The following is a 24,526-nucleotide window of genomic DNA, read 5'->3' on the forward strand; positions in this document are numbered from 1 at the left end:
TTCCATGGGATCCGTCTGTGAGACCGGCTGTGACAGCTCTCCTGTTCATGGAGTCAGAATGCAGACATGCTGAAAACACAGCGCACACGTTCTAACCTCCCATGTGTGCCTCCTCTGGAACATCTGTCCAGCTGTCAGCTTGTCTCAGCCAATCAGATTCTGCTGTGGGCAGTAACTGTGGAAGTGTAGCTGGAGTTGTCTGTCTGCATGTGTGTCTGTCTCTTTCTCTGAGGAATATGAGAGTGTGTTGGAGCAATGCTCTGTGCTTTTACACCAAGCATGCGCTCTCTCACACACACACGCTCCCTCTGTGCCTGTTTACTAATAATGTGCAGAGTTGTGAGCAGCAGATGGTTCCTAATTTTTCTTTTTTCTCTGTATGATTTTTCATGTTTAATCCCAATTTCCAAGTAACGCTGTCAACTTATATCATTTTCAGAACGTTTTTAATTGAAAGTGGTTTGTACACGAGTGGTTTGAAAACATTTGAAGTGTTTCTTTTTTAAAAATGTTAAATTAAAGCAGATTCATTTTGCAGGAAAGTACACTTTTAGTTTTTCACATTTAATTTAACATGTAACTTTGTGCCACTGTTTCATTCAAAGATACCTTGATAAATATATAGTATACAAATAGTCATTTACAAATCTACAAATGGGGCGGCTCAGTGGTTAGCACTGTCATCTCACAGCAAGAAGGTCACTGGTTCGAGTGCTGGCTGAACCAGTTTGAATTTCTTTGTGGAGTTTGCATGTTCTTCTTATGTTCAGGTAGGTTTCCTCCGGGTGCTCTGGTGTCCCCTACAGTCCGAAGACATGTGCTATAGTATACGAGTGTGTGTGTGTGTGTGGATGAGTGTGTATGGGTGTTTCCCAGTACTGGGTTGTGGCTGGAAGGGCATCCGCTGTGTAAAACATGCAGGATAAGCAAATCGCCAAAATGGAGACATCAGCATACCATAGTCTTTCTGCTTTTACAGAATCTTGCTTTTGTTACCAAAGCCAAAATACAAAGAGCCATTTGCGTCTATCTGCTGCAAAAACAAAACAAAACAAAAAACATTTATGTTCTGAACATCACGCAATGTCTGCAGAAGTTGTTTTGGGTCAGTCCGGCATGTCACCAAGGGACATACACACGAATGAACGTTATAAAAAAATGAAGTTTGTTGTATAGTAGAATGTTCCGTTATTTAGTATGATTGCATTCATATCACAAGTGACCCATACCAAAGTTTCCATGAACTGCACCCCAGACCACCTCTTTCAGGCAGAATCGGTACAGTTAATGGGTGCGCACCATAGTTCAGAAGACACATTCAAACTAGGTAAACGTACTGTACTCTGACCTCAAACAAACCCGGGTGTGGACGAAAAGTGCTAGTGTGAAAGCACCATAAGCTGAAGAAAAACAAATGAATGAATGAATGAATGAAATCTTAATTTTTTTTCAGAGTGTTTCTGACTGCTGAAGAATGTTCTTTTGAAAATATAACTTTGATTGATTTTGTTGAACTTAAAAATAGTGACGTTAGGTCTATCAATAGTGCAGCGTTTTGTTGACTCAATCTGTCATGCTTCCTTTTGTAAAACAGTTTATTGCTGCTTGCTAGCAGCTAGCTCTCTGCAACTCTCAAATGGTCGCTCACTGAATTCTAAGAAGGACTGTGCCCGGTCAGTACCTGAATGGGAAAGCTAGGTTGCTGTCGGTAGTGGTGTTAGTGAGGCTACCAGGGGGTGCCCAACCTGCGGTATGGGTGGGTCCTAACCCCCCAGTATAGTGGAGGGGACACGATACCTCTCAGTGAGCTCCATCTTTCGGATAAGATGTAAAACCGAAGTCTTGACTCTCTGTGGTTGTTAAAAATCTCGGTCCTTCGAACAAGAGTAGGGATTAAACCCCGTCATCCTGGCCAAATTTGCCCACTGGCCTCTGTCCATCATGGCCTCCTAACCATCCCCATATCGTAGTTGATCTTCTCTCCACCAATGAGCTGGTGTGCGGTCTGCCGCAATATGGCTGCCGTCGCGTCATTTATGTGGATGCTCCACACTGGTGATGGATGAGGAGATTCTCTACAAAAATGTGTAAACCACTTTGAGTGTTCAGAAAAGCACTATATAAATGTAAGGAATTATTATTAATATTATTACTATTTTTATAAAAAATGTAGTTGATGAACTGGTTAATCATTTTAAGCTTTATCTCAAATATAATTTTTCAAATGATCCATTATCCCAAAAACATTTCATGCTCACTTGTTTCAAGTTTGATCCCAAAATAGTTTTCTTCCAAATAATTTTCAGTACTTTCTCCTAAATTTTGTCCAAACTTGCAAGCCATTATTTGATGTTGTGTTTTAAGTACATGAGCCTCTTTTTCCTCCTTGTAAGACGAGCACTGTGTGACCAGTTCCTAATGCTCACTATCTCTTGGCTGTTAGATCATAGCGCCTTTTACTTGACCGCTTCTCTGAGAGACTCCATTCTGAAGCCCCATCCCTCATCAGTGGCACAGGATGGCGCTTCAGATAAAGGAGGAGAATTCTATTTATGTCCGCCTGTAAACAAAGTCCCAGTGAGGGAGAGCTAATGGCCTGGAACTGACGAGAGCCTGGAGGGATATCTCACTCTCCTTCTCCCTCCCCTCTCTCAGTCATCTTGTCACCCTCTTTTCTCTTCGTCTTTCTAGTCATGGTGGTAGTAGAAGGGGGAGGGGGGGGGGGGGGGGGGGTTTGGGGGGGGACAGGAACTGCATCGAAGCAGTCAGTTTTCTGATGCGAGGAGAAAGGCTTCCAGGTCCTAGGCATCAAAAGGATTGAGAGGGGAGGTAGACCGAGAAGACCGGGGGAGAATTTCTCCTGGGAAGTGAGTGTAGTGAGAACAGCTGTTCGAAATGTACTTTCTTGCTTTCCCAGTTTCTTTGGCCCTATCTCAAAGTTCAAATCCACTGCACATCAAACATTTATCATACACTTTTACATCAATTCCTCTAGATGTTGGACCAGTGATGTTTTTGAAGGGCTTTTGATCTTCAGCTCTTTACGGCGCGAATTGAATTTCTTCTGACATATGGTTGCGATGGTATGCTTAAAGTATATTTTTGATTGGTCCCGTGTGGAATCGACTAACTTTCATAGATGCTATTCTGCAGATTAATTACCGTCTTTATTTTGGAAGGACATCTGATTGATGTTTCCTGCGAGGTGACAGCTGCTGGTTATTGGGGAACGCTTGATTGATCCGCACTGATGGAGCAGAGACGAGCCATGAAACTCTCCCATTGAGTGTCACTTACGATGTGTCTTGAAGCGCCAGGCCCATTCTGTTCTCTCTCGCGCGTGCGAGTGACAGACTTGTGCTGGGTATTGAAACGGGGATTGTTAAGCAGACGCTCGGTGGTAACGCTTTGTGTTTTGATTGAAGGGCAGAGACGGCATCTTCTCTGCAAAACCCGATTTCTGCTCAGGCTTCTACCCTCCCCTCCTCTTCACGCCGACACGTTCGCTAACCCCGATGACAAGCGAAATGCTGCCGCTTGTGACTTTTCGTTTTATCATTCAAATTCATCCCATTGATGTTGCTGGCTTTGATTGACAGGCAAACTTGAGAGAGTAGCGATAGCAATCAGTCCTCATCAGCTGCGTTTTTGACCGCGGACAATAGTTTCTCTCTTTCGGTTTTCACACTCCTCGTTTTTGCACGTCCCCCTCCCTGCTGTCACAGAAAACTCAGACGATTGCATTTCTGTCACGACAGAGGGCTATTAATCTTTTAAATCCGAGCCAGACCTGAGCAGCATTGTGTTCTGGAATCCGAGAGCGCTCTGTGGAGACCACTCTGAAAAAGAGCGAATGGGGGGAACATAACGGCTTCGTTCTCTTTGTGAAGAAGAAACCGAAGCTTTCTGAACGCTCACAATATTAGAAATCTAATCTATCAGAGAGCCTGCAATAGACGAGCAACATGCAGATGGTGAGGTGATTGTGAAATCAGGCTGCCTGCTTTTACCTGATATCCCTTCAGCCCTTTGCTCATTCAATCTCATCTAACTCATTCAGTGTCATGCAGGTGAGTTTTTCCCGGTCAGAAAAGTCCACGTGACTTGCTTTAACCTTTATTTTAGTAGAGGAAGGTCAGTACGTTGTCTCTGCTCTTTAGAAAGGTCGTTGCACTGAGGTCATGGGTTTAGGCCAGGAGATGCAGGATCGCCGTGCTCAGGCACCCTTGGATTGAATCATGTGAGTTCATTGCCTGGCTCAAGGGCAAAGCAGCAATGGAAAAAAACTGACACATTAGAACAAACATGCAGTTAACAAAAGTTAACATCCTGTGAAGCAGTAACTCCAGTAAGTAAGCTCTGTTGCAGTTGTGATTTTTATTTTTTGTGCAAAACCCCTTGTGAATTGTTACCATGTGGTTTGGTGTTATTTTATGTAAGGTGTTTTAGATTGTTGCACATCCCAAATCTCTGATATTCTCTTCCCTTGACAGGGCTCCGATCCTTCCTTCAGTGTAGGCCTATTAGGGGTGCAACGGTTCAATCTACTCACAGTTCAGTATGTATCATGGTTTTATGTATGGTACGGTTTGTGTTATGCTTAGAAAAAAATGCCTATGGAACAATTCAAAGAACAATAAACTTATTTATTGGTTAACAAACACCTGACAATGCAACAGCTTCACACATACGACTTAAGATTTGCATGTTCTTGCATTAATTAAATAAAAGTAGGGCATTTTGAAAATTATATGTTCAAATAAATTGATTAAGAAAATGAGCTTAAATTACACCTTTTTCTGTTTTACATCTCGACTTAACAGTCTCAACCAATTATGCAGATAGTAATTGTCAACACATCTTAATAACTGAGCACTTTTAGAGTACTGTCTACTTTTGTTTACATAATGCTTTCATTACCAAGGCAACAACGCATTTTTGCTTATGATTTCTATATGCTTTTATTATGATTCCAGAGAGCTCTGTTTCACTTAGCACTAGGGTTGTAACAATATACCGGTATGACGGTCTACCACGATTTGAACGTGCACGATTATCATACCATGAACAATTGCATATCAACGGTTTTAACCCTTAAAGACCGAGACAGCCGCCCGCGGCTAAAAATAAGTATTGCTCTTAAATGTTTAATAACTTTTGATCCGCTGATCCGATTCATACAATTCAAAGATTGGCATAAAGAAGAGAATCTCAGCTTTCCAGTATCACATAACATTCGCGGACTTTCAGAGGCTCCGGAATCAGTGCGGTTACGTCATCAAAATTTGACAACGCTAATTTGACAAAGAAACGCTCGTCACTGTGTCTCCGAACAAACCAGACATGATACATTGATGCATTGTCCCTCCTCCATGCCCAGATTGGTTCAAACTCGCTATATCACAACCAATAAGCATAGGTTTCGCTTTTGTTTGTGGACCAACAATGAGCTTTTTGAACAACACGGAATGAGAGATAGGCATACATTTATGCGCGGCTAAATAAAACGCAAAAAAAAAGTTTTGCATGAAATAATTCTCATACTAAGTACTTTTGCATGCACAGCAGCACAGAAACATGACAAAACATCTTTTGACTGTTTTCAAAAGACGCAAATGAAGGTGCAGTTGTTTGTCTGCATTGCAGACAACCATATCCAAATCCATATCCACAGACAACCATATCCATGCTGGCACATAAAACCTAAGGATGTTCCATATTGAATCTAGTTTCGTTATGTAACTATTTATAGTATAGTAAATATTTATATCTATTTTTTTACTGAGGATTTGCACCATGTTTATTTGGACTTTATTTGGACTTTGACACATTATTTATTATTTTCTTATTTTTTTATTTGTTCATTGTAAGTGGTGTTGTTTATAGTAACTGAAAATATATTATTTGGAAAAAGTCAAATTTGCTTCACTGTTCTATTATTTTGTAACATTTGTAACATACCGTATACAGCGAAACCGTCAAACTGTGGTATTGTTTTAGACGATCATCATACTGTAAAAAATTCATACCGTTACAACCCTACTTAGCACCTTCGTAGTGGATAAAACTTGAGCAAAGAGAGGGCCTTTGGCTCTTCTCTCTTAATTCAGTGGACAAAATACATTGAGAAGAAAACATTTCTTAGCAGACAGTGGGTAAATGGAGTGAATAGTGGGAGTGATTGGGTGGGGAAGAACACCCAGAAAGAGCGGGACTGAAGAAACAGACCTGTTGTATATCTGCGTCCGTATTGGATGCTTCTTGGTTGGCACACGGACCTCAATTTGCCTGTTAGTGACCACTGATCCCAGACTGTCTTTACAACAACAAAAAATGGCAATGTTATGTTTTTATGTCTGTCTAAATTTAAATTGAGTCTCTGTTGAAACACTGATAACAATGCGCTGTGATTTAGCCTCACCTGCGCATTTGTGCTCTATCTACTTCACTTGCCACGCTGAAACGCACAGAAACTCCACACGCACGTGAGGAAACGTGATGTCAACAATAGATTTACATACTAAGAGGTGATTGGACAGTTCTTTGCCCATGCAATGGATGTGAAAGATAATCGGAAGCGTACAAAGGCGGACCTGTTTTGTTGCAGTTGTTTTTATTAAAAAAACAATATTAATAATGCATATTCTGAACCGCCGATCACAGGAGGCACCGAACCGTGGGAGGACAATGTCATGATACATTTTTTTTACAGAGAACCACTGCATCCCTAAGGCCTGTATAATTATTCTTCTAACTAACCTATCATTCATGTTTGTTGTACTTTGGTGGGTTAGTAGTAGTTTGAATCATGAGCAATAGTAATTGTGATGCTTGCCACCATTAATTATGTGGAGAAAGTTTTATTTTTAATTTATTTTTTTCATGTAAAACAACCGATAGTCAGTGTTAACCTTTCATGTGAGCTTTTAAAGCAAGGCCGGAGACTCATTTTATCACAAAAACAGCAGGCAGTTCTGCCGAAAAGACTTTCTCTGTTAATGAAGTGTCGCCTTGTAGGAGGCATTAAGAATTATAAAACACGCGAGTTAAGGAAAACAGTGCAGAGCCTCTAAACAGCATTTTTACAGTAAAGCAAGGAGGTCATTAATATTGGTTCAAACCTGCTTCTTTTAATTGCGTATTTGGCATTTAGCAGAGGCTTTTAATTCGGAATGACTCTCGGTATATACTAATTGCTAGAACAATCCCCCTTGAGCACCACAAGGTCAGGTGTCTTGTTCAAAGACAAAATGGTAATCGTTTCTCCAGAGCTATATGTTTTTACCCCTATATAATATCACTTTGTTTTAGGCTGATGCCCTCACTTCCCCTCGGCTCCCTTCTTCCAATTAGTATGAGGTGTTCAGGTCCCCACCTAGGGAAACTTGATCCAGCGGGCTGAGAGCTCCAGACAGGGTTGGCTGGGTGCAGTGATGCACAGAGTGGTGCTACTCGATAGGGGTTTCTCCCAAGGACCACTCAGGGATGAAGCTTCATTGAATTTCCTCTCTAGAAAAACATGTTTTTGCCATGCAGGACTCCCAACCAAGCCAGATAAGGCAGTGGTGTACTTCTCATGTGGAGTATCCATCGGTTACAACAGATTTAGTTTACAAGTTGTATTTAATTTAGGAGATGGAGAAAATAGGAAATTGGAGAAAAAAGGTGCCTAAATCAGGTAGTCTTTTTAAGCTAGATTTTTACTTAATGTTTTTAAATAGCATGTCATTTAGCTATGGAGCTAGATCAAATAACACATTTAAAAATACAATAGGCCCACAGCACACTTCACATTTACAAAATCCAATTTAATGTATATTTTAATATATATTTTAACCAAATAAATTGGATTTGTGTATAAAAATCGTGTTTAAAACTTACAAATTGGATTTGTGTATTTATGGATCACGTTTTGAAATCACAAATTGGATGTGTGAATTTTTCATGTGTTTTAAATTTACAAAATGGATTTCTGTATTTATGAATCGTGTTTTGAATTTACTAATTGGATTTGTGTATTTATTAATCATTTTTTGAATTTATGAATTGGATTTGTGTATTTATGGATTGTGTTTTGAAATTACAAATTGGATTTGTGAATTTTAGAATTGTTTTGAATTTACGAAATTGATTTGTGTTTTTGTTAATCGTTTTTTGAATTTAGGAATTGGATTTGTGTATTTTTAAATTGTGTTTTGAATTTACCAATTGGATTTGTGTATTTACAAATAACATTTTGAAATTATGAATTGGATTTTGTAAATGTGAATTGTCTTGCGGATGTATTAAATATATTTTGCAGATGTATTATTTCTGAGACTGATGTGGCTCCATATTCAATACTTCACTTGGTGTATATTCATCTAGAGATTATAAAGCAGGATTTGAAATGTCACTTGAAAGGTCCTGATGGTGTGCAAATGATGACTGAATTTTCATTTTGTTCTGTGAACCATCCCTTATAAGTTTTTCCTTTTAAGAGGCTTTTCTTTTTGTCATGATATCATGTTCTTCTGCTTCGTTTAGCCAAACAATTTATCCGTCTAAATATTTGTGAAGTTTCCCAGCTTGCTGATAAAAAGAGCTGTTTGTTTTGATGATGCTCTGTCCGTCAGTAACCGTATCATCTCCGCCGGCAGTGTTTACTGTCCATTATGTCCGAGCAAACACAGCCGCCGCTGATCTTGTGTGCTCTCCACACAACCTGTCTCCTCAGAGTCTGGATCATAAAAGTGCATTCAAAGCTTTGAAATGCCTCCGCTCTCTCAAGCCCCAGACACTTGCTGCATAACTCAGCTGTGTGGAAGCATTTCAGCCCCCTCCCGCCCGCCCTTGCGGCTGCCCCGGCCCTGCTCCCTGTATTCAGGCGTCTCTCTTGACTTCTCCAGTCCTTTGTTTCCTCAGGGGATGGATGCAGCGGGCGGGGTGGGTGCGAGCTGTTCAATCAATAGCCGCTCCATCTGTCAGGCCTGTGGCTGGGGCTCAGGGCGGAGGATGGAATTCGGCACCGTCTGTGGGGTGTATGCAGTGGGCTTGTCACCGGATTCTCCCTGAATGGGGGACTCGAAGGCTGCTGTGCTGGGGTGGGGCCTAGCCCCCCCTGCCAACTTCCACTTTTGTACCGACTCCCTCCTTGCCATAGTGACTGGCGTGTGTAGATACGTATATATATGTGTGTGTGTGTGTGGAGATGAGGCGTCTATTGTGTCATTTCACAGGCTCCCGGGAGACAGGGTCACCTTGTCCCCTGCACAAACGTGCCCTCTCTGGATATTTTGGCTGTGTGTTTCATACCAGGGCCAGACACCCAGGCTCTGAGCACATCTATCTCTCATCTCACCCCTTTTCAGATTCCCCCCTATTGAGAAAGAAAGTCTGGAACAGGGCATTCAAAGGGGACATCTGAGATAGTTGCACAGTTGACATCATTCTTTCTGCGAGACACTGGAGAAGCGCTGGATCTGTCTGTGCAGCTGAAATCTCCATAAACTGTCCTTTTAGGACACTGAAGACTGTATTTGTATGTAGGCTTTGTGGAAAAACTGGTCATTCATGCTGAACATTCAAAAATACTTAAAAAAAAAAAAAAAAAATCTGAAATTTCTAAATAATCCTTGCCCTATTTAGTTTCTTAATAAAGATCTTTGATTTCATCCTGGGCGTTTCACTTCAAATTCATTCAAACAAATTATTTTATTCTCTTGTAAAAAAAAAGGTAAATTTAGTTGTTTATTGTTTACCAGTGTTTTGTGGTTAGCGTTTTCATGTGTACTGGTTCTCAAAAGTTTGGGCTCGTTATTTTTTTCTTTTAATGAATTTGTAGTTTTCCAATGATCACATGATCAAAAATTACAGTAAAAAGTTATGATTTTGTAAAAGATTACTGTTCCAAAAAATCCGTCCTTTCAAATTTTCTAACCTTCATAAAATCCTGAACACAAGTCACAATTCCATAAGATTAAGTTGCACAACAGTTTTAGCTTTGATTATACCAAGAAATTATAAGTACAAAAATGTGATAAAGTATCATGTGACCCTGAAGATTGAAGATGTGACACTGAAGACTGACTTTCAATAATAGGAATACGATATTAAATTGTACAATTTCACAGTTTTACTGTGTTTTTGATCAAGTAAATGCAGCCTCGCAGGGGTGGACTTGAACAATAAGCGAGGTATGCAGCTGAAATTAGGGGAAATTAGGCCCCTGAACAATGCCAAAAAGCCTATATTAATCAAATAGCTCTTTTATAAATTTTTCTATCATATGTTGTAAAATCTGTCTATAACCATTAAGATTTTAACGTTATTCTTTTCAAAAATGATGGCCCCCATGAGTTTAATTACAAATAATTAACTGTACATGGTTAGAACTTTTTACATTTTTATTTGTGAATTTATTGTATTTAATTTTATGTTAGGAAGATAAAGGTTCCAGTTAAAATGAGTTTTTAACATGCAGTGTATTTAAAAAAAGAAAAAAAAAAGAATCAACCGAGAAAAGAGAATGATTGGAGTTTCAATGCTTGGGCCCAATACCCGGAATTGCTTGGGGCCCCCAAATCACTATTTCCACCCCTGTCGGTTAGCATAACTGACTTCTTTCAGTCATTTTTACAAATCTCAGTGACCAAAAACTTTTTAATGGTACTTGTCTTCCTGAAGAGATTTTTGTTATTTAAGACCTTCATCTATCTGTGCGATGATGTGTGCCAAAACTTTGGCTGTTGTGACAGCTGCTTTGCCTTGATCAGTGTACTATGACGAGGACCATGGTCCTTGGGGAGGCTCCTCTCTGCTGTTATTTAGTGGCATTGGCTTCACATGAAGGACAGATACAGCAGTCCCAGCCTCTCTGGCTTGGCCTCTTTCATGGCCACTGATGCTTTTTTCAATGCTAAAAGACCCATGAAAACAAAGTGCTCAGACCCGAGTCTGTTTTTCTCCCCTTAAGTTACTATCAAATTGACAGAAACTGCAAAATGCTATGCTAAGCGCATGTCAGCAGGCTTATCTTTTGCTCTTTTATCTGCTTGGTCATTTCTTTGATCCTGAATAGCTCACAGTTTAAGCTGACCGTTCTCTGAGGCTGTTAGCTGCTGTAGCATCTTGTCACGTAAATCTCAATTAACTCCGGTTCAGCCGTCAGAGACCATACCGCTCCTAAACGAGCCCTTTATTGCCTCATATCTAATTGTGTGGCTCATTAAAGCTGCTAATCAAAGAGACTCGCATATCCAGCAGCAAGGTTATCCAGTGCTATATTCAGATGCTTGAATCTTTCAAATGAGTAGCATGACAGCAACTCTGCCTCTCCAAACTTTTTTTTGTCCTTGCGTCTTGGAGAGAAGGTTTTAGATGGTCTTGGTTCATGCAGAGTTCAGATTACACCGCATCAGCACAATTATGGCTTGATATGTGTGGCTTTGGACGTTCGTAAAATAGCATTTGATATTTATGTGGAGGTAGTAATCAATTTTTTTCTCTTATAGTGTGTCGTAGTCGACGTCAACCGATACCACATCTGTGATGTTTCACAACAGAAAAACTAACATGTTTGGACAGTCCTGCACAATATGTTTCAAATATAGCTAAACGAAAGGGAGACAAAGGTACACTAAGTTAAAAAAAAAATTCATAATTTTACGGTTTATTTCCGGCAGCTGGGGTGCTGAAAAAAAAAACTTAAAATAACGGCTGTTAAATTACAGAAATTTACTGTAAAATAACAGAGACTGAATTACAGAAATTTACCAGAAATTCTAATTTAAGGTAATTTAAGGTAATTTCTGGTAATTTATGACCACAGAATCTCCAGCAAAATAAAAGAAATCCAAAGATGCTGTTTTAAATTGTAAAGAAATCTGTGTTTTTTAAACAAATGAAGACAGCAAAAGTCAATGATTCATTTTCATTATTTAGACTGACATGTTTACTGCTCCAAAATATTTTATATCTTTCAAAAAATTAAATATATTGTTTTCAAAGGGGGGTAAATGTTATTTTTTTACACAGACATTTAAAATAATATATTTTAGAGCAGTAATCACAAAACTGTTATATCTTGAAACCGTGATATTTTTATCCATGGTTATCATACTGTCAGAATCATATACTGACCCATGCCTATAGTGAAATAGGGTCTCCATGTTCTTCTGGACTTCAGTGTCAGTAAAGTTGGAGCTTTTTATTCACTCGCTCTCCCCTATTAAACAATTAAATTTGACACCCCTAGCATTTAGAGTCATGATAAGCTGACAAGCTATGTAAAATTGTGTTTAAAAATCGAAACCAATTTAATTGGACAAAAGACAACTGTTTGTGTTGCTTCTCAATGAACTATGTAGTAAATGTTGCATGTGAAAATATGTCATTTAATAACGTTTCTTTCTCCCAACTCACTTCATAACTTTGGTTGAGTGTTTGAAATAAACTATTCTGTGAAATTCTGCAGTCGTGTGATTATTAATCTCGCTAAACTAATGAAAGCAGTAAAATCTTCTGTTTATAATGCAATGATTTGTGGGTTTCTACAAGTTTGAAGTTTCTTTGGCATTCAGGGGAAATTTACTACTGATCACACAAAAGATGTGAATGACATTCACATGTATAATCAATCACATTTGTGAATTTAAGTTGATGAATTACCCTGACCAGTTTGTTTGGTTTTGCTGTAAAACTAAATATGTTTTTGGAATTATAGCTGTTAGTCTGAGTTTAATCTCAACCTTTTAGATGACCAGGTTTTACCTGTGAAAATCCCCAGTATCAGGTAGCAGCAGTTCTGCTTTGCCAGCCCTACTTTCTTGCTGGTGCTCCCAGAAGACTTCTGGGTACCTCTGAGCCTCTGTGTGATTGGTGAAGAGAGGGGTTGTGGTGGTCACTGAGGGGTTCGTTTGCTCTTAATGGAAGCACTCACTGGCTATCTCCTCGAGCCAGCCTGGAGCTAATTTGAGACAAGGCGGATGGGTGTTTGCTGTCTCTGTGTGCTCTTCCCACCTCACATGCTTTTATCACACGGTTTTAGTTGGAGTAAGAGAAAGCAGGCGGAAAGGGACATCTGCCTTTTGTGTCTCCTGGGTTCTTCTCCTTTACTCTCAATTAAGAAGATTTAAACAGACAGTGTTTGTCTTTGTCCACACTAAAGAGGGAGCCTCAGCAGGTGTGTGTGTGTGTGTGTGTGTCTGTGTCCAAACAGACACGGCTCAAAGGCTCTCTCCATCAGGCGGGGTTGGTTCGAGAGTATGGCGGCTTTCAGTGCGGGGGAGAAAACTGCAGTGACAGCACAATGAATAAATTGAAAAAGGCTTGTGTAGTAAATTGTCTATCGCCTGTGACAAACGATCTGATAGGAGCGTGCGGAGGCTGCAGACGCCGCCATCCCAGCAGAGCTGTGAATAACTGGCCTATCTGCACGCTGCTTAGTGCATCGGCCTCGTGTGCACGCTTAATAATTTATACACTGTGAAATATCCCCCCTCTCCACAGATACGCCTGAGCGTTGGCAGGCTGTGGGGACAAGCTCTGGGAATGTCCCTTCAGTGCTGATTTGGGGGATGGTGACCTCCAGAGGTTTCTCTGTCATCTCTTTTTGTTGCTGTTGTTGATAGGGAACTGGAATGACAGGAAGAAAAATTTACTGAATTGTAATTCAAAGAAAGTCAACACACTTCAGAATGTTCACAATAGTTAATTTATTAAATGTACAGCAAAATCCGGTATTTTTTTGTTTTATTTATCATCCCACACGCCTATCGCTCTCTTTCTGCCTGTCTATCACTTAATCTATTACAATCTGTTGCTCTATCTATCATTCCACTGACTTACTACAATACCATTCCTCCTGTCTGTTACTCTTGGTATACTTTACCTGCCTATCTTTCACTCTGTATATGATGTCTGTTATTCACTGTATTATATATCCTTCTACCTATCTGTTTTTTGTCTGACATGCCACGTCAATCTTTTTAGTTACATCAATTGAACTTTTCTAGTAATTTCAGCTTATGTCAGTCAAATTGACTAAAAGTTCTACTTTGTAACTGAAAATGTTATTTGAAACCTGATTTACTGGTTAAAATTAAAGTAACAACATTTGTTGTTGTGACCTTGTCAAATTTTTGGTGTATGCACTTTCTGTCTCTTCTATCTGCCACTCTATATGACTTTACACAACAGTTCTGTTTTGTTCTCGAATCTGATTGGCTGATAGCCGTGTGATATTCTGCAATAACAGCACTCATACAGCCTCTTCACCCTTCTGTGTTACTCCGCCCACATAGAGTGACCGCAGATCAATAAACTCACTACAGTTTGACAAATATTGCAGCTGTTGGACAACATCATGTACTTTTGAGGCTTTTTAGGACAGGGATGTAGTTTAGATTGCTGCTATGCAGTTTATTTATAAGGTCAGTGCCTATTTTAAATATTTCTAATTTCGAATATACAGCATGTTGCAATGCAGCAGCCTGTCATACTGAGCATAGTAAAGATGGTTGACGTTCTGCCACAAGATGCCGACAGAGACTGCATAATAAGTCCTTAGAGTAGAATAATTACAAACTATAGATGATTTAATCATTATAAAACAGGTAAGTCACTTTCTAAGTCGATCTCTCTTTTTTGTATGTTGTAGTGCTGTATTTAAACCGAAGTGTTCTTGGTAGTTTTTCTGGTAGTGTTTGCTTTGCTTTGGCCTTTTCAGGGTTAATTATTGTGATATCTTGATTGCAACAGAGAAATACTGGGAAATGTCTCTAGACTGACGGCATTTTATGCCGTATAGCAAAATAATCTTAAAGTCTGCAAAATCACCTGTTTTGTCATCACTTTAGACATTACTCTAGAGATTCATTCAAATACTAGCTTTAAGTGATGTTTGGGAAGTAGCAATGGTTTCTGCTGTTTTGACTGTTAGCTGCAGATGTGAATGAATGGTGGAAGAAATTATTTCCTCACACAAAGTCCTCAAAAATGACTTTTGAGTCTGTTTGATTTTCTTTTTTTATACACACGATTATGTCATCAAACTGTTGTATAAATGCAATATCATACAAATATATTGGAATATGGCTGAATATTGTCACTGCCTGTGGCCTCGTGCCAACGCCTGCCTCCCACCAGTGCCGACATACAGCCATATCGCACTGCTACTCGTAGGATATTCCTCATCAATTGCTGTCTGCCCATATATTTCTCTGTATCGCTCTACATGCATTTCTATTGCTCATGTGTCTAATTATTGTGTATTGCTCTTCCTGAACTACTGTTCTGTCTATTATTCTACCTGCACCTGAAACCTAAATGGATAGTTCACCCAAAAGTACAATCTTGTCATCATTTACCCCTTATAGTTTCTTTCTTCTGTTGTTCTTCTTCCAAATATCTTACTTTAACAGAAGAAACGCAAAGCTTGTAAACCACTTGAGGTCGAGTAAACAGTGAATAGATTTTCAGTGAACATATTATTCAATTCAATTCATCTTTATTTCTATACCACTTTTACAATGTAGATTGTCAAAGAAGCTCAACATAAAAGTTCTAGTAAACTGAAGCTGTTTCAGTCCAGTTTTCAGAGTTAAAATTCAGTGTGGTTTACTTTTCACTGCTGAAAGTCCAAACACTGAAGAGCAAATACATTCATGTGCAGCTCCACAACTCCCTAACCAAGGAAGTCAGTGGCAGAGAACAAAACTTCAAGTGAAGGAAAAGCGAAAATATTACACTTATAAGTTGGAATTTACAAGACATTATCGGCTGATTTGTGTTCTAACTTTACTGCCAGTTGAGCATTACTTTACTGTTTTTTGCATAGAGTGGAACTTTTTGCCCCCTCAACTATGTTTGCTGTTTCCCAAGTTGCCTCAAAACACTAACTCTCATTCAAATCAAATGGCTTTAGGTGACTTTGTCACTGCAAATTGCTGTAAATCTGAAATGAACACCCCTTTATACTGTTTTGGACATGAGGAAACATCACGCTCCTGGGCCTTTATAGTTTCTTAGGCTAAATTTCTCACTTGTCATCTAAATCCCAGTTCAGACTGAAAGCTGTCAGAAATTTAGTCCGGGGTGTTCTCTTTCTGAGAAGGGTCCCTCGAACCCTTAGGGTCATTTAAAAGGAATAAAAAATCTCTTCCTATCAGGTCATCTTGGTTTTTAATGCGGCCATACTGTTTGCTAGTTTTGAAGTTTGTCGGATTTCGAGTGCATAACCTTATACAGACTTGTGAAGGTTTTGATGTTGCGGTTGTGTGTCCTGCCCTGTTTTATTTGTATTTTTCTTAATAAACTGGGTCCCGCTTGGACCCTGCAAGCAATTATGCAAACTATAAAAAATTAAAGAGGGACAGTCTTTTATAATTTAATCCTAAAGTAATAGATTCTGTTAAATATGCATGAGCTTGGCTTTATAGATGAAACTGGAATTAATGTCTATCAGAGAGCCGACTAGGAAGCCACAGAGGAAGGTGAAAGAGAAGGAGACGGGATATCTTATCATTATTCTAATAGGATATGATTGCTGTGGACAGAAGCAGACTGTCTACGGCTAGACGGGACGGCCAGTTTAAATCGTTGCCAGTATTGAGCACATTTACCCCGGCTGGGCAAGCTGAGATGCTGAAAACTGATCCAGCCGTCCCCCGGTTCGATTGTGTCTCCTTTTTTCCTCTCTCTTAGGAGGAAGGTTGTGTGGTTGAATGGGAGGGAGATATGTTTTGAGCTCTGGTTTGTTTTTGGCAGGCTGTGTGACAGCTTAATGAGGAAGTTAAGGAGCGTGCATCGGAAGGTCAGGGACTGCCGATCAGAGAGGGAGTCGTATATCTCCACACAAAGTCTCCTCACCCGTATCCTGTACACTCAATCTGTCAATCTCTCGTCAGCTCCGCTTACCCCACCGACGGGACACATGCTGTGCTTGCCATACAAACAGCTCTTTTCTTTTGCTCTATTTACGGTAAATTCAAAGCAGCGACTGAGGAAGAACACCTTTTCAAGGTCTTCACCAATGTTCCAGGCACGTGCGAGCCGCCCTTTTGCCCTGCTATTTCCTATGTAAACTGTAAACCGAGAAGCTCTGTTGTGGGCTTCCATGGTGCTGTGGATGCAGCTAATTGCGCGTTGAATTCTGGGCAGAGGAGAAGGTCAGCTGCGGGTCCTCTACTTCCGTCCTGACATCGCCATTAATCCCACAGCGAGTCAGACTCCACTCTGCACTGCTTACAGGGCAAATGTTTCATCTCAAGGAAGTCTGCGAAGAGAAATAAAGGAGCTTATGAAATATTAGATTATCGGGCAGCTGAAGTTTTGCCTTGGAGGTGGAAGTGCTTTTTCACGTCCCTGATGCATTGGGTGGCGTGTGGCGGAAGGCCAAAAAGAAAGGATGCTTTAGACTGAGAGTGCTAGCATGTAGGATGAAATATCTCTTTAATAGCTTGACTGTTTGTCCGAAACAGTAATGAGATTAAAAGAACATTTCTCTTCTGACAGTATTGCACGCTCTGGCAGGATGTGCCAAGTTTGCAATTCACTGAAATAAGATTTTTCATGAAGAATTTAGGTGAGGTCCCTAACCAAAGTTCGGTAGAAGCCTGATCAGTTAGGTGGGTCAGTCATTTATCATTTCTGTGTGCAAATAAGTAGCATGTGTATAATAGTAGTTTCAGTTGACATTTGTTCCAGCATTCTTCCTCCTCCCCATCTCCTTCTCTGTTATTCAAAATGTAAAAAAAAGTCGAGCCTCCTTTAAGGACGGGAGTGTGAGCTCTCTTAAGGCTGATTTATACTTCTGCGTCAAGCGCACTCAAAATAATAATAATAAAAACAAACAATAGTCTATTTCTCTTTGGACTTAATAAGTGAAAAAAAAGTTATTGGCATCTAAACACAAGACTCAAGTAATAAATTTACACTGAAAATAAATGACAGAACAATGAATAAACATATATATATATATATATATATATATATATATATATATATATATATATATATATATATATATATATATATTAGAGTAATTAGGCAATTTATTGTATAGCAGTGATTTGTTTTGTAGATTATCAAGAAAAAAATATAATTTAAAGGGGCTAATAATTTTGTCCTTAAAATGGTGTTTAAAAAATCAAAACCTGATTTAATTCTAGCCTAAATAAAACAAATAAGACTTTCTCCAGAAGAAAAAATATTATCAGACAAACTGTGGAAAATTTCCTGAATCTGTTAAGTATCATTTGGGAAATATAAAAAAAAAAAGAAGAAAAAACTTACTATATAAATTATATAAAAAAACTATATATATATATATATATATATATATATATATATATATATATATATATATATATATATATATATATATATATATATATATATATATATATATATATGTGTGTGTGTGTGTGTGTGTATTCATTCATGTAGCCTGCTGAATCTCTGTCTGAAAGCAACTTTTGATCAACTTTATTACAAAATTGTTTTCCTTTTGTATTCTTTTTTTCTTTGGAGTAGAAATGTGTATATTCCATACAAAGTATGAAACTGACCGGTCAGTTTTTGTCACGTGACTCACAGTGCCTTCGGCCCATTCTTTCAACTACGTGCAATTGGAAAGCCTCACTGCCAATAAGCGGGTCAAGTGACGCACGTCCATTGGAAATAGCTAACTTGCGCACTCACAAAAAGATGGGATATGTGTACAGCCCTCGTTTATAGCATCAATCTTAGTTGAAATCAGCCTTTAATCTAGTGTGTGTGCATATTGTGTACAAGCTCAGAACTTTAAACTAGCGCACAGTTGGCATAACTTTGTTTAGTTGCAGCAGTTTTGTTCTGTGCAGAAACGAGGTGTTAAGAAGCCTTTACGATAAAAAAAAACTATAAAAAATGTTTTAAAGTGCTGGTGATAGTAAGGCTGTGCGATTTAGGGAAAATATCTAATTGCAACTTTTATTTATTTATTTTTTTTTGACTGCGATTTTGATTTACGTTTTAATTTAAGCTTCAAGTAGATTTTAACTTAAATCAAGCTATAGCTCAATAATCTGTAAGCTGTGGCTACAATTCTGTGACTGCTCTTAAAAATGACTTGTTTTTGTTAGGTTTCTGTCTTTGAAACCAAAATATTCCCATATTATAAATACTGTTTTTTTTTATATTAATTTGTCTATTAATGCTTCTGAAGCAGCAAATCCCATATTCCCACTTGTAAGCACTTTCCTGTTTTTTTTTTAATTTATTTATTTTTTTATTGTGGACAAAGTTCGGTTGTGAAATTCTGATTGGGCAAAACGAAAGTGTGCTCACTCAATTGGCTAGTAAGACTGTCACACACACATTTTCTCTGGGCGAGGGATATTAAAAAATACGTATATTTATATATTTCATATTCCAGCCTCTTGCGATTTAACTATTCGCAGCATTTCAAATTGCGATTCAATTCCGATTACTCGCTGAGCCCTAGTTAATATTTAAACAGGTTAATCATTGCAATTCTAGTCTCAACACATGTGACAACCAGAGATGTTTGGGTCATTAGGGTCAAACTTGCAGCAACAGTCGTAATGCCTCGGGTTTGAAATATGCGCATGTGCAAATGAGATTTGCGAGCTCTGCCCGAGGACACGATTTTCATTTCTGGATGAACTACATCTTTGAATAAAACAACTGAGAACATTAAGTCTCCTGAGCTTTGAAAGAGCAACCTCTGAGCAATATTTTTCCCCCTCTGGGTATATGTGTGTTTGAAGTGTGAATCCGGCAAGCAGAGGAGCTAAAATGTGACACCTGGGATTAAAGGAGGGCAGCAGGGCCTACAGGCGTGATTTATTTTTTTTCTTTTTGGGATATCTAACCTCTTTAATGCACCATGCCATATCTCGAAACCACGTTTAGCCCAATCCTCGTTTTCAGCTGAAACGCATATTAATAGATTAGCAAGATGAGGGGGGTTGTGGATACGCTCTGCAGTTAAAGGAAGGTCAAGCTTCAGCATCCCACTGGTCTATTTTATTTTAATTTTTTAAGTCAATGGCCACATCCTCTTCACAGTGTAATTTAATCGGAGACTCTGTGGCTGTGGGCAGCATCTGCGCTCAGAGCAGAGATAGGGCTTCTTTTTTTTGACTAATCCTCAGATTTCTTCGCCTACCAAGCTACAGATCACTCCGCTGGGTGAAGACAATTACCAGCCTGCTTTTTCATGCTAATGCAATCTCTAACTAGATCTCTTCCCAAAAATGTGGGGGAGAAAAAAAAGTGAGAGATAGGAAGAAGGAAAGGGTTTTTTTAGATTAACATTTAATTATGAACAGTTCCCCGTCAGCGAAGCGGAGGGGTCAGGAGAGGAGGGCAACACACAGAGGGAAAGGGCAGGCAGTAATTTAAGATGCTGAACTCTGCTTAGGGACGTGTGTGTGTGTGTGTGTGTGTGTGTGTGTGTGTGTGTGTGTGTGTGTGTGTGTGTGTGTGTGTGTGTGTGTGTGTGTGTGTGTGTGTGTGTGTGTGTGTGTGTGTGTGTGTGTGTGTGTGTGTCACGCCGGAGAGAGAAGGTCAGAGGGCACGTCTCATCATAAGCATGGTTTTGCATGACTGCACCTATTCTCGAGTGCCTGCGCAAGAGGTTTCAGGCCCGCTGTTTGTTTTGTGCTCGGATTTTATGACATCATCCCCAGGATAAACAGTGTTCTTGAAGAAAAAGGGTTCTTGGGCCTCATCGGATCAGAATCTTGGTCTCGGATGAATGTCCCAAGACTCGCTTGACCTCCTGATTGTCAAGCTGTCTAGGGCACTTCTCAGCTCCACAAAACCCTCTAATGTTTTCAAAGGACATGACGTTTGTTGAGTCACATGTAGGATTCAATGGTTACGCGATTACACAAGCATGTCAGATGGAGTTGATGTGTTTCAAGATCTTTATTAGCGGGATTTGTTTTATAATATTACTTTATTTGTTTGACACTTTTTTTATCACATATACAATATAAAACTTTTTTATATTTAAATTTTTTATGTAGTTTGTGCACACAAAGTTGTACTTTTATTTTCATTAGCTATGTTTACATCCGCCTAATTTTATGCTCGTATTGGATTTGCGCATAAAAAATTATGGTTGATGGAAACGGCAAGATACCAATTTCGAAAATGCGCATAAAAACATATGCGCATAACTGAGTAGGATAAACTTTTTATTTGATAAGAAAAGATGCGGATAAACTACAATGTAAAAACTTTTACCAAATTTCTGTGTGCGCATTAAGAGTCGTGTGATTTTATTATAGGAGTTAATGTGATAATAAAAATGCGTGTGAATGGACAAACCAGCAGGCTGAGCATACTGTAAAACATTTTTAATGTTGTTTTGGTCATACTAAAACGCTAGTGTTATTATATTGTTAGTTACTTCCAGAACTGTCAAGAGCGCCTGTGCTACGCATCTCACGCCTTTAGATGCCACCATGCGTTCATTACATGTCGGCATTTGTCTTCTGAGTCGCAAGTAATTTATTAAATAAAGAAAAGATTAACGCTGTTTTTTTCAACCGCAGCAAATTCAGTTTTTACTGTTGATATTTGGTGCCAGTTAATCAGGACGTGACGATTTTGTTTTCTTTGACTCGTTGGATGGAAATGCTGCTTTGTTCGCACGTCTTATATTTGATATTGCAGTTTTGTGCATTAATTTAATTAGCGTCTTTTGATGGAAACATGACTAATGTTACTATGTTTTATACTATATACTGGGTAGCTGTATATGTGTATGTGTTGAAATCAAAAGTATACATTTTAAAAACCACTTTATTCCAACCAAACTAAAAGAAATAAGACTTTCTCCAGAAGAAAAATTATATTAGGAAATACTGTAATTAACTACTAATATTTTGCCTTCAAATGTGTTTGTTTGTCTCTATGCATGTATATAATATAGAATACAGTATTCATTCATGTATTTTCTTTTCAGCTTAGTGCCTTTATTACTCTGGGGTCATCACAGCGGAATGAATAACCAATTTATAATTTTTCCCTTAACTCCCTTCGAGGCAATAGACAATGCCAATCTCTCTAATGTTACGTTGGTTTGAGAGTGACATAGGATTCAATGGTTACACGATTACACAAGTGTGTCAGATAGAGTTGACCTGTTTTTTGGAAGATTTGTTAGTGGGATTTGTTTTAAAATATTTTATTTATTTAATACTTGTATGCATATTTTAATATTCTTTTATATATATATATATATATATATATATATATATATATATATATATATATATATATATATATATATATATATATATATATATATATATAGTTGGTCTGTGCACATAAAATGAAAAAAAAAATTCATTATTACTAAGTTTTATACTATAAATTGGATGGATGTATGCCTACGTGTTGAAATCAAAAGTATTAATATTAATGACCACTTTAACGGAGAAAATATTTTTTTCAGCACATTTCTAATCATAATAGTTTTAATAACTTATTTCTAATAACTGATTTATATTTTTCCCATGATGACAGTACATAATATTTGACTAGATATTTTTCAAGGCACTTCAATACAGCTTAAAGTAACATTTAAAGGCTTAACTAAGTTAATTAGGTGAACTAGGTAAGTGTAATCAGGCAAGTTATTGTATAACGATGGTTTGTTCTGTAGACTATTGGGAAAAAAATAGCTCAAAGGGGCTAATAATATCAACCTTAAAATTGTGTTTAAAAAATTTAAAACTGCTTTAATTCTAGCTAAAATAAAACGAATAAGAATTTTCTCTAGAAGAAGAAATAATATGAGACATATTGTGAAAATTTCCTTGCTTTGTTAAACATCATTTGGCACATTAAAAATAAATAAATATATAAATCAAGGGGGGGCTAATAAATCTGACATCAACTGTATATAATTTAGAATACAGTATAATGTTCATAATCTTTCCATGAACGTTCTCAGTTTAAAAAGTTTCTTGTAGTTTCAAGATTAATATACACACCAAACTCTCTAATATGATGTAGGTTTGAGAGTCACATGCGGGAGTCAATGGTTGTGCGATTACACAAGTGTGTCAGGTAGAGTTGGCGTGTGTTTGGAAGAGATCTGCTTTGTATGTCATCTTGCAAAGCAGCTTTGTCAGCCGAGTGTAGCCGACCAAATGTCTCTGCAGCGCTGAACTGGGATGACTTTCCTTGAAGGCTCCCGCTGTGAGCTTGTACACATATCTGAGGCTTATCAAAAGATTGCCATTCCGCACACATTTCCTTCTTTAGCGGCCACCTTCACTTAGATACACACTCGCACGTGAACACATACCTCACCTTCAATACCTTATGTCTCTCAGAAGAGGAATGATAACGTGGCTCTTTATCAGGACGGCGGTGTGATATGGAAGGTGCCGGATATTTCCTGCCAGTGGGGCAGGAGAGGGCCGTTATTCTCTCTCTCACTTCACTCTTTGATTATTGGACACAAAACTGATAATCCTAGAGGAAACTATGTATGATAAAGAATATGTGGGTGTACAGGTTTAGGTATACATGTGAGGACTTCTTTACGCCTGTTACGATAAGGAATTTTTGTTGTGCGATATATTGTCACTGAAATTGTTGTGATATTATCATTTTGTGATCATTTTCTATCTCTGATTATAGAATTGTTATTATAACAGCCTAATATTGCAGACATTTTGAAATGCTTATCATTCTTAAGTTTATTTAGATTCTATAATTTTATGTTAAAAAGGTAAACAACCTATTATATATACTAATAGGTGTCCTATTAGAGGTAAAACGTAAATGTCATTGTAAAATAGCTTTAGTGTTATTTGTAAATGTGTAAATATATATATTAAAAAAGGCAAAAATGATTGAGATCACCTTCAATTATAGCACAAAAAGTTAATATATTGATTATTGTGACTAGGGTTGTCGCGATACTGGAATTTGGTACCAGTCAATACTGATATTTTAAAAGCGTCCATTTCCCGCTAAGATTTAAGCACTGTTGAGCATGTTCTTAAACACCACTGACTTGCCATTGTGTTCATGTGCTCAATAGAAATGAATTTGATTGGTCATCAGTTCATCGAACTCCATGCTATTTACTGAGTGTAACCACAGATACAGTGTCCCTACTGGATCGTTTTAAAGCCAAGATTCATCAGCAGATCATTTGTATGTCAGCTTATATACAAACCATCTGATCGACATAACTTTGAAATGCTCCAGTGTCCCTGTATCTGTGGTTACACTCAGTAAACAGCGGTGAGTTTGGTGAACTGATGACCTTTAAGGCGAATCATCGTGATTTCTATTTCATTCAGCGCTCAAATGTTAGCAGGAAATTGACGTATATAAAAATTTCTGCATCGATTGGTACCGTATTTCAGTATCATGACAATCCTAATTGTAACAAGCCTAGTCTTCATTTCTATAGTTAAATATAAACAGTATCATTAACCTGATATAAATACAATGGAAGTATATGTAATGTCCTCACTAAGATTAAAAGCAAATGTGTGTGTATGTG

The 24,526-nt window shown here is 38.2% G+C and overlaps 1 protein-coding gene across 8 annotated transcripts in view; it reads left to right on the forward strand.

The window, feature by feature from the left end:
• Nucleotides 1-24,526, forward strand: part of fam222aa (family with sequence similarity 222 member Aa) — a 245,401-nt gene that overhangs the window by 161,552 nt on the left and 59,323 nt on the right. Inside the window, exons 1-2 of one of the 8 annotated variants that reach the window (XM_073951078.1) lie at nt 4,059-4,348; nt 4,494-4,558. The exons of 6 other annotated variants lie outside the window; for them this stretch is intronic. The gene's annotated coding sequence lies outside the window, so the exon portion shown is untranslated. Of the gene's footprint in view, nt 1-4,058; nt 4,349-4,493; nt 4,559-24,526 lie in introns of those variants that run through there. One more of the 8 variants, XM_068221316.2, reaches the window with a different exon arrangement.

The sequence above is a fragment of the Danio rerio genome, chromosome 5, assembly GCF_049306965.1.
Source record: "Danio rerio strain Tuebingen ecotype United States chromosome 5, GRCz12tu, whole genome shotgun sequence".
In the NCBI taxonomy this organism is placed as follows: domain Eukaryota; kingdom Metazoa; phylum Chordata; class Actinopteri; order Cypriniformes; family Danionidae; genus Danio; species Danio rerio.